The 7,838-nt window shown below is 34.6% G+C and overlaps 1 non-coding gene across 1 annotated transcript; it reads right to left on the bottom strand.

Moving 5' to 3' along the window:
• Positions 1-7,421: 7,421 nt before the first annotated feature.
• On the bottom strand, positions 7,422-7,587 carry LOC123639095. Its single transcript, XR_006735656.1, has one exon. It is a non-coding gene; the product is annotated as a U1 spliceosomal RNA (small nuclear RNA).
• Positions 7,588-7,838: the final 251 nt, after the last annotated feature.

The raw sequence follows: 7,838 nt of genomic DNA, 5'->3' as shown, positions 1-7,838 counted from the left end.
AGAAAACAATAATGCAAATGTAAATTCCTTTAAAATTCCTTTCATGAAGACCAAAATAGCTGTTTGATTTAAAATTTAATTTATAATGTATTAATAAGAATAATGTCAAATATCATATGAATATGTAGGAATAGCATGTAGTCTCAAGCAATGAATAAACTCTTTTGGAAATAATATTTTGAGATTAAATATTCTCTTTTGGAACTAGTCCATTATTATCTCTTAATACCCAAAGCAGAGGAGTACCAGATAATTGCTGCAAATATCTGGGGGCAAGACTTTTGGCTCAATATTAAACATGTCAGTAACAAAAATATATTCTTTGAAAAATTCTCTATTTTTTTTATTTAAAGGAACTGCATTGCATACTTGTTTCTAATATTCTATGCTTAAAACTACTGTTATGGGAATATTATAGGAAATAGTTCTATGTAAACCCAGAGAGAACAAGATCTATATATGCTATTATAAATTATATTCTACTAGCTCTTTATTAAATACTATACTTTCAATTATTTAGTTGTAAATTATCTGTACTGTCTTTTGTCTGAACTTCTCACTCTCACTGTACCTTATGTTCTTGGTAGGCTGGGCCCCCTATGCCAGTGAAATTACCTCCATGAAAAGAAAGTTAGGTCAAATAATACAGTGTGATTGCATAATTATGGCTGTATTTTTCCTTGCTTTTGATGACTGATTTTGCTAGCCAAGACGTTTGAGATTTATTTTACAATGCTAAAAATATGTCCAAATATTCTCTTTTATCAGCATATTTATAAATGCAATCAGCCCCCCATCTCCATGGGTTCCATATTTGTGGATTCAACCAACTGCAGATTGAAAATATTTTTTTAAAAAAGGATGGTTGCATCGGTACTGAATATGTACAAATTTTGTCATTATTCCCTAAATAGTACATTATAACAAGTATTTACATAGCATTACATTGTATTAGATATCATAAATAATCTAGAGATGATTGAAAGTATATGGGAAGATGTGCACAGGTTATATGCAAATACGGTACCATTTTATATAAGAGGCTTGAGCATCCATGGGTTTTAGTGTCCTGGGGGAAGGAGGCCCTGAAACCAATTCTCCATAGATACTGAGGGATGACTGTATCCTCTATTACTTCCTTTGATAATGTTACTGACCTCCACTAATAAATCCCTATACACTTGTAATTGACTTAACTGATTTTTTTGCTAAACATATAGTATTAAAGAGTGATTTCTATGTGTTGTGTTTTTGCAATAAGCTGTATTAGTCACCAGACCATGAGCTATTTAAGAATGTCTTACATGTCTTTGTATTCTCTGTATTGCCCAGTAGGCAGTCAATGTTTGCTGAACAGAACTTAAACATTTTATAATCACTGCTTAATATATCTGTTTGGCATAGATGGATTTTCACATGTTAGAGTTTCGTATGCTTAAAATTGTTTTCAAAACAAAACTCCATGTTTGTGTCACAAAGAGTTATCCAGTATGCTTTCTAAAGTCAATATTAATGAACCCATACTCTGTCTTATATCACAGCTGGGCACTGCAGTTCACTCCTTTAAGTTCCAGCACTGCTAATTCCCTGACCAGCTTCCCTAAAAAAGGATATTCTTTTAAGTCTGGCGCTGAGCTGTAAACACACTCCTGTTTATTCCAGCTAATGAGAAACAGGCTGTCTGGAAATGTGTCTCTGAGGAAAATACTGAGCAAATCTTTAGAAAATACGGTTCTCCAGATTGATTGAAAAGATAACATTTGGTAATGTGTTGTAAACCACACCGTAATACTAAGCTCAAAAGAGAGCAAATTAGATATAAAGTTTGCTTAGGTTTATCACCTTGAGCTTTGGAAAGAGCCAGTAAAGATACTGAGAGTTTTGCATAGATCCATCCTTTTCCCCTTTCTCCTCTTGCAGTTTTAGGATTGCTTCTTTCCACTCCCCACACAGATTTTACTCTCCTGCTGGGAATCCTTTTCTGGTCTTGTTATCTTTCCTTGGGATCAGCCAGGCAGTCTCTTCCTCTTTCTCTTCTGTTATAAATTGTCTAATAGTTTATAGCCTTTTAATCTAATGGTTTTTCCTGTAGACAGCTTCAAAGAGCTTCTGTAGTTGCTTTAGATCCTTTAATTTGAAAAGCCACTAACCTCTGAATCATAGTCTTTATTATTGAAAAGTTATTGCATATTGAGTTTTGTCCTTGGAGAATCATTTTGTTGGAAATATAAATTATTTCACTCATTCACGCAGGGTAAAGTGCATTACAGTAGGCAAATGACAAGGCTTATATGTTTTTCTGTGACTTCTCATCAAATTCTAAATCTCTTGAATCTCTCTTCTCTATAGTCTTTTGAAAATAGAGAAAGGACATGTTTATTCCCTAAACAATAGAGTTTGACAACTATTTACATAACATTTACATTATATTAGATATTATAAGTAATCTAGAGATCATTTAAAGTATATGGAAGGAAGTGCATAGGTTATATGCAAATACTACATCCTTTCATATAAAGGACTTGAGCATCCATGGATTTTATGATTTTGAAGCATGAATTTTCAATTCATCAGCTTTGTGACCTTGGAGCAGTGAGTATTTCTGAACCTCAGTTTCTTCATCTGCAATATGAACTAGGCCTTGAAAGGATGTGAACGACTTATTGGTCATTAACTTATTTAAAAATGCAAGTGGAACTTTCATTTCAGGTATATCCCCTATTCATTCTAAGCAATACTTAAATTTGTCACCGTTGTCCATTCCTTTCCATCATTAGCCATCATTGAATCTTCAGTTGGTTTCTCCATGCTACCAAAAGAGCAGTATCATCAGTGCCCCTTCACTAATTGTGTAATATTCCTTCAGGAAACATTTGTCATTTTTTTTCCCTATAGGAAGGTAAGAAAGTTTATTTTGAACTTCATTCAACCAACATTATAAGGTGATTTCCTTTAGTAAAAATTGAGGCATGATAGAAAAGTTTTACTAATTTAAAAATATTTTCCGGCTAGTCACAGTGACTCACACCTGTAATCCTAGCACTCTGAGAAGCCAAGGTGGGAGGATTGCTTGAGCTCAGGAGTTCGAGACCACCCTGAGCAAGGGTGAGACCCCCATCTCTACTAAAACTAGAAAAATTATCCAGGTGCAGTGGTGTGCATCTATAGTCCCAGCTACTCAGAAGGCTGAGGCAAGAGTATTGCTTGACCCAGGAGTTTGAGGTTGAGGTTGCAGTGAGCTATGATGACACCCCTGCACTCTAGCCTGAGCAACAGAGTGAGACCCTGTCTCAAAAAAAAAAAAAAAGAATTTTTTCCATTTGCTAGTTGGAGAATATATGAATTTTGGAGATACCACATATGATGTGTGGGATTGTAGGGCCTACAAAGAACTGGAGTGTAGAAAAATAACTTGGTCATCTCCTTGGGGGATACTACTACTACTACTATTACTACTACTACTACTGCTACTACTACTATACTACCACTGCCACCACCACCACTACAACTGCTACCTCTACTACTATTAAAATTTCACATTTTTATAGCACTTCCTCTTTCCATGGTATCAAAAGAGAACCAGACTTTGCACTGTGAAAACTTTTTGCACCTTATCCCATTTGCACTTCACAATTACTTAATCATAAAGTTACAGCAAGTGTATGAATGTTATTTCAAAGGAGGCTCTAAGAGGTTAAATAAATTACTTGATCAAGTTTACTAGATTAGTGGCAGAAATCTAATTTCCATATTTGTGATCAGAAATGCCAAGTGAGTCCAAATTTGTGGGCCATGGACCTTTAGGGTTCTGCAGAAATATTTTAAAGAGGTTAATACACACACACACACACACACACACACACACACACACACACACACACACACAGTATACCAAATAAATATCACAATGATATCTTTATGGGTATTTTTCAGTGTGGTAAAATACAAATGTATTTTTAAATTTCATTGGATTCAGAGTAAATTTTTATCATTATTCACTTCTTAAGCAATGACTATGAAAAATAAAATTACTACTAGCATAGCGTCTAGATTTTTTTTAATGTTAAAAAGGGATTTTCATAGCAAAAAATTTTGGGAACCAACAACTGTACTAAATCATGGTTGGGGTCTCTGGGCCACAGATAAAGCTGGGGAGAAAGAAGGGACTTAAGCTAACCATGACCATGAAGAAAACAACCTTTACTCTGATTTCCCACCCACCCTTCTTATAGTTGTCGGTCCCATCTTCCATACCCCCACCCTGTTTCTCTATCTTTCCTCTCCCAGAAAAAAATAAAAACCAAAAAAAAAAAAAGATTTTCATTAAGCAGAAGCTACATACTTTTTTTTTTTTAACTAAGAATATTTGTTGAATGGACCTTGCTCTATGCTATGCACCTTGTATGCATCAAATCATTTTATTCTGACATCAGCCATATGTAAGGTAGATACTGTTAGTCATGTGTTGCAGATGAAGAAAGTGGGGTTCAGAAATATTCACCGCTCTGAGGTCACAACACTGATGAATTGCAAATTCATGATTCAAAATCAGCCATAATAAACCCCAACACCTACATTCTTTGAAAGATGAATCTTTGAATTTGTGTTTTTGAGATGCAGATATAAAGTTAAGTAACATAGGGATGTCTTTACAAGAAGAGGAAGAGATACCAGGGATGCACACGTAGAGAAAAGGCCATGTGAGGGTGGCCTTCTAGAAGCCTAGGAGAGAGTTTTCAGAGGAAACCACCTTTAAATTCATTTCAAACCTGTTGTGGAATTTTTCATATTAAATGTGCCATAGTGTTTATATTTTTAGGTCAATACGATAAGCCTAATAAAAATGACTCCAAAAGAAATCAGAACTAGAATCTAAAGTATTGAATGATTTGCTTTCTTTTTGATTTAGCAATTCTTTCACTTAGATAAAATTTAGTTTAACACTACTTTATATTTTCAATGGTAGGTTTCTATCAAAAAAGTGCAAAATAGGCATGATATATTTGACATCTTTTAAAATGCATAATGACTCTATCTTTCTGAATATTGGTCACAACATTACATTCCTAAGAGATTTATTTCTTGAATGAACAAAATTTGTTGGTGAAGACCTAGTTTTGGTCCATTAAAAATTGTTCTTGCAATTATTCTGCTACAAATAGTTATTATATCAAATTTGTAGATACAATAGAAATTTGCTTGCCAAATCTTTAACTAATTTGAGTGTAGTGTAAAATCTTGTTATAGTGGTTGATCTTATGACACCTCACTGAGGACAACAGCATAGAAGTAAGCATTTTTATTATTTTTAAGAACCCAGTTCTTAGAATATATGACATGAATTGCACCTATGCTTTCATTGAACATAGTAACAATATTGTGATTTATTTCCAGTTTAAAGCATTCCACTAGAATTACTCTGTTTCTTTGTTTGTGGTATAATCATGGGAAGTTCACCTAAGGGTAGAGTGGTAAGTGTAGAAAATTGTGGCTTATTGCAACACATGAGGACTGTATTTGGCCTTGCAATAAAGGATTACTTGGTCCAAAAGTTTTAGCACGCAGCATCTGGTATTCAGGATAACATCATGTTTTTCTAAAAACCCCAGTCAAAGTTCTGGCCGAATAGCATCCCAGAGTATTTTCAGTACTTTTGCCAGCATTTTTTGCCCAGGCAAAACTGTACTTTCATCACGTCAGTGGTATCCAGTTAATACCTGTTAATAGCCTGTCCACTCCTATAGTCTTTCAAAAGTGAGACCTTTGTACGATGGGAGTAGATACAAAGGTAAACTATAATTCATCAACAGCCCACATGGATAGCCATGAAAATAATAGCTTCATGGGTCCTATAAATCTAATCTAGCATCAAACTTTCCTAGTCAAAGCAAGCTCTTGACAGCCACTTGAGTTAATTTGAAGTTAGATAAGTGAGGAAGACATACAAACATTCCTTTTATTGAATATAAATTCACTTCTAAAACATGGAAAAATAACCTTCCTCATGATTTTGTGATTGGTGACCACATTGGAAAATTGTTCAAAAGTATTAAAAATATTGATTCAATAATGGATAATCTTTTAAGGCTTTTATTTTTAGTGCCCCTTGTAGAATCTAATTCTCCAGTTACTCCTAAAGAATATGTCTCCAGAATTCTTAATTTACGTTCGACAACAGCAATAACAATCTCTGGATCAAGACAAGTCTAGGTTTAAATTCTGTATTCTTAAGTTGTATTTATCATGCTAGATGCCAAGTTCCTCCTCAAAAAACTGGGTTTTACAGGCACGCTATCCCTTATTCACAATTTTGAAACCCCCAAACCACAGGAAATAATTTTTTTCTTACTTGGCAGGAAAGCCTGACCTGACCTGAATTTTCAGATCTCACTAGAACTGATATGAGATTAGGTATACCCTTCACTTATTCCATTCTGTGTAGATGTTCACATATTTCACTGAGGAAATATTAATGTTGTTTATCACAGGGAGATACCCCCGACCCTAAAACCCCTAAAACCTAAGCTTTCTGAATTCTGATATATATTTGGCCTGAGGGATTTCATATAAGGGATTATGGCCCTGTAATACCAACTATGAGGGTTAATATGCAGAGTAAGAAAGCAATTAATTAATAGTGCTTGGCCCAAAGTAGGTTTTTAACGAATACATTTTTCCTGATATTTCACGGACAAACGTCCCCTGCAAAATTATATTCATGTTAGATGATTCATTTCCTTTCATATCTCCCCAATAAAAGTGTGATGACATCATTAAAATAAAGAATAATTTCAGTTTGGAGCTATAAGACATAATAAACAGACTGTAATCATTAATTTTGGAATGATTACACACAATATTATAATTTTTTAATGTCCATGCCACAGATAATTTCTGATTGTCTTACCTCACTGAGCACTCAGAGTGTGTACAGTATATCATGACTAACATACACTGGAAGACCTCTAGGATCCTGAAATGCTAGAAATAACTCCAAGGAAAACAAAAATAAAAACAAAAAACAAAACAAAGACGAACAGCAACAACAACAACAAAAAACTGTAAAAATGTAGACAATGGAGGAAATTATAAGGAAAGCTTCAATATTTCAACTGGCTGATTATAAAAATGAATAAAGAGAATGGGATAAAGGGCACATATTTATAAAGTATCTAAACCAAGGTCAGTGAGCGAACTACTTAACATGATACTAGAATGAATAACCTTAAAGGCATGTTATTCTCATTCATCAATTCAGCTTTACTGTAGGACCCATTCATCATTCTACTGTAAAGATTTACAATTTTCCAAGTGTGTCTTGGCTATTGCCTTATGAAGCTCTAAGTGCTGTTCACTAAGTCCAAACTGATTGTCTGAAGACACATAATGAAACAGTAATAGTTGGGTTTTGTTTTTGTTTTTAGGGGAAATAGTGAATGCAGTCCCCAACTACCACAAATTATGCAGTCAGTTTTCCCACATTTGGGGAAATCGCAGGGATCAGCACATCAGGAGTGCCATGGGTGTAAGACTCACCCTGGGAAAACCACCTTCGTGCTCATGGCATCTCCCCTGCCAGGTACATAGGAAACAGTAATAGTTGTTAGCAATGTTTGCCTCATTAATGGAGCTACTGCTCTTCCCATTAGTATGAGTAACTGGTTAAAAATGTACAAAGAGAAATTTGGCAAGTATAAGGTATTTTCCAATATGAATGACCAATTCTCTGATTCTCTGAACACCAAGTGGGTGTAGAACAATTCAATTCAGTTGTGACAGTAATTTGTGTTAACACAAATCTCGCAGTTTAAGGGCTCCATCCCACAGGACTGCCCCCC

Source organism: Lemur catta, chromosome 5 (assembly GCF_020740605.2).
Source record: "Lemur catta isolate mLemCat1 chromosome 5, mLemCat1.pri, whole genome shotgun sequence".
Taxonomy (NCBI): domain Eukaryota; kingdom Metazoa; phylum Chordata; class Mammalia; order Primates; family Lemuridae; genus Lemur; species Lemur catta.
The sequence above is the reverse complement of the archived record's forward strand: the minus strand, read 5'-3'. Positions and strand labels throughout refer to the sequence as shown.